At 46.1% G+C, this 3,343-nt stretch overlaps 1 long non-coding RNA gene across 1 annotated transcript; it reads right to left on the reverse strand.

The window, feature by feature from the left end:
- Window positions 1-312: 312 nt before the first annotated feature.
- Window positions 313-1,848, reverse strand: LOC115069524. The gene is made up of 4 exons (XR_003848784.1): window positions 1,282-1,848; window positions 816-977; window positions 469-598; window positions 313-347 (listed from the first exon to the last, which is right to left on the reverse strand). It is a non-coding gene; the product is annotated as an uncharacterized LOC115069524 (long non-coding RNA).
- Window positions 1,849-3,343: the final 1,495 nt, after the last annotated feature.

Below are 3,343 nucleotides of genomic sequence, written 5' to 3' on the forward strand. Positions count from 1 at the left end.
ATGGGAGACTCTCTTCCAGAACACACCTTGGCTGTCAAGTTAAACTTCATAGCCTTCTTTTCCTCTTCAAACTGTACATTTTGTATTTCTTTCTATCCCATTTGCTGTTTTTAATTGTAGATCTGCATAATATTCACCATTAATAGTAATGCAACCAATTTAACTTTGGGATGTCTTGAAATTTTCTCCAACAAAGATATTAGTCCTTGAGGCTGGAGAGATGGCTCAGTGGTTAAGAGCACTCATTGTTCTTGCAGAGGACCCAGCCTCCATTCTCAGTACTCACATGGTGGCTAACGGCTGTCCATAACTCCATTTCCAGGGGATCCAACACTCTCTTCTGATCTCTGTGGGCATTGGATGACACAGGTACACTTACACACATGCAGGCAATACATTCACATGCAAAAAATAATAATTAAAAATATTTTTTAAAAAGAAATTAGTCCTTTACATTTTTATTTTTACCTCAGGCAAGTTCTTAGGCCATGGGCAGGTGGCAGCCAGAAGCTTTGCCAAAATATCCCAGATGCTGTTTAAGTCCTTATTTCTCTCTGGCTCTGTCTTGCCCTCAGCACTGCTTTCTTCCAGGCTCCTGCTAGAATGGCCCATTAAGCTTTGCTCACAGCATTCAATAGCTTTTCTAGCCCAAACTTCCAAAGTCCTCTACATTCCTCCCAAAACTGACATGGTCAGGTTCTTCACAGCACCAGCCCACCCTCTGGTACCAACTTCTCTATTGGTTACTTTTCTGTTACTGTGATAAAGCACCATGACCACAGCCACTTATAGAAGGAAAAGTTTATTGGGCTTACAGTTTCAGAGGAATAAGAATCCATCGTGGCTGGGAGGCAGGTGGAGCAGAATGCTGAGTGCTCATCTTTTCAAGCATGCACAGGAAGCACAGCGAGATAAGCCAGAAATGGGACCTGACTATGCCGGTGATGTCCCCCAGCTAGCTTATGTCTCCTGGACCTCTGAAAACAAAGCCACCAAGTAACCAAGTGTTCAAATACTTGGAGCTTATGGGGGATACTTATTTAAAACACCACACATAAGATTCCTGGAAAATCCACAAGTATGTGAGAAAAAAGTGACACGTGTTTAAATAACCCTTGAGCCAAGGAAAAAATTAAAAGGGAAAATTTAAAGTCTTTTAAACTGAATAAAAGGAAAACATAACATATTAAATTTTACAAGGTGTTAGTAGGGAAGTTTATAGTACGAAATGCTTATAGCGAAATAGAAAAATGACCTCAAATCAATGTTCGCAGTTTATACCTTAAGAAACTTGAAAAAGAAGAGTAAGTTGAATCCGAAGGACCCTGAAGAAAGGGAGCAATAAAGATCCACCTGGAAACAGTGAAGCAGGAAGCAGGGCATGTGAATCACCAGGCTTCTGCTGTGCTCTGTCGGCTCACCCTCCTCCAAGTACCTCCTGCAAGTACTCTGGTTCTACTTCTTTAATTCCTTTTTTCCATTCTCAGGCCTGCACATGAGCAGAGACGGGATCTGCCGAGAATGAGCAGCCCCACCCCCAACCTGGAGGCCCTTTACACAGAAAAAAAGGTCAGAATGCTCCAGCCTCATTCCTTGTCAGTAAGAAAGTCTGACGTCATGCTTTGCTTTGGACTGGGCAGCAAACCCTCCTGTTTGATCAGCCCTGGCATCATTACTTGGAGCCCCAAGGACTGGAACACTGTGCTGGAAAGTTTTGATGGAACAGAAAGAAAAGTTCTAGAACATGGAGAACTGTGGTCCAGAGCATTACAGAACATTCCTATGAGGAATATGGACTAATAGCATCCATGTTTTACAGGGAGGGAGAGAAAATAAAACGTCATAGGTTCCAACAAAGCCCACTCTGTCACTGGGGTTTTGTGAAGCTTGCTTCTGTGACCTGCACCTCCATGTGGGAGCATCATCTCTGCTTTGTGGATGGACACCTGGTAGTCACCAACCAAGGACTGATCTGCTCTTGCAGCAGTATATAGATGTACAGGGCAGAGGACAGTGTTGTTGTGTGGTCATTTGAGGTTCAATAATTAGGGTAAACATAAATAGCATTCCTACAAGAGCAGGGAGGGCAGAGACCAGGAAAGCAAGCTGCTTCATGCCACATGGCCTCATTTTTTCTGTCCACTACAGCATATTATCCCTGAAAGTAGGGTCACCCTCTAGGGACTTCCCAGATGCATGGCAAGGCAGCATGGCTCACTGCGGCCTGGAGGCTCTGAGTACCCATTATTTCCTCTGCATGCCCCATTCTAGAAGGTACTGGGTACCCCCAGTTAGCCTGTACCACTGAGAGTACCCACACCCTGAACAAGCATGTTCAGAGCTGCCCACAGAACCACAGACAAGCTTACACAGCAGGGATTTACTGCCTGGAAGCCACATCAGAGTTGGCAGGGCCAGCTCTTCCTGGGGTCTCCTTGGCTGTCAGATGCTGGCTGCTCCCTGTGTCTTCATTTGTCATCCTGCACGTGTATGTCCTCATGTAAAGAGACCAGTCAGATTGGATTAATTTGTCCAGAGGTCCCTGTTTTACCTTCCTGGTGAAGCGGTTGGTGGTTGGAGACTGCCTCCTGTTTGTAGCTGGGTTCTTGTCCCAAGATTTGAGTGGGTAGACCACCAACGGAAAACTAGGCTAGACTTTTGCTACATGGAAATAACAGCCTAAATGCGAAAGTAAGAACATAAGACCCTTGGTGGCAAAAGGATGTGAACTGAGAGATTCTACATCCTCAGCAGGCCTCAGGGACCTAGATGAGAGGTTGCAGGTGTTACATGACAGAAGCAGTGGGTCTCCCCCCAACCTCCAGCAGGTCTTGAAGGCTAGAGTGGCAGGTCCCTGGTGACTGAGGCAGGAATGAGTCCCTCTGCCTGCAGCTGATGGTCAAGTCTGGAGGCTGGCTTTAGAGAACTTCCTGCCTAGGGCAGAAGCCTCAGGTGTGAGGAACAGGTGAGTCCATCTCCAAGGAATCTTAAAGCAGAAGCATCTGGGGACCTGGCACCTGGCTGTAGCAGGGAGCCGTGACCTAAGGTCCTGCTTTGCCATTGAGTTCCATGGTAGAGGTGTCTTGAAGCTTCAGGACAGACCAATTTATTGAGAGCCATTTGGGCCCCAGTTGGCTGAATGTGGGTATGCTAATAAGGTGAAAGATGGGGCCAACCAGGGAAGAGCTGTCAACGTGTTGAGAAGTTTCTGGTGGTTCCCAGTTGCTATGGTAATCTTTGCAAGCATCTGCCTGCTTGAGGCTCTGGCTATCAAAAGCTGGCCCTTTAGTGAAGCTGGGTTTTTCATTTCTTTTGCTGCATTGAGACCTGTCTACAGCTTGCT

This window comes from Nannospalax galili, unplaced genomic scaffold, assembly GCF_000622305.1.
Source record: "Nannospalax galili isolate Female #2095 unplaced genomic scaffold, S.galili_v1.0 scaffold332, whole genome shotgun sequence".
NCBI classification, from domain to species: Eukaryota; Metazoa; Chordata; class Mammalia; order Rodentia; family Spalacidae; genus Nannospalax; species Nannospalax galili.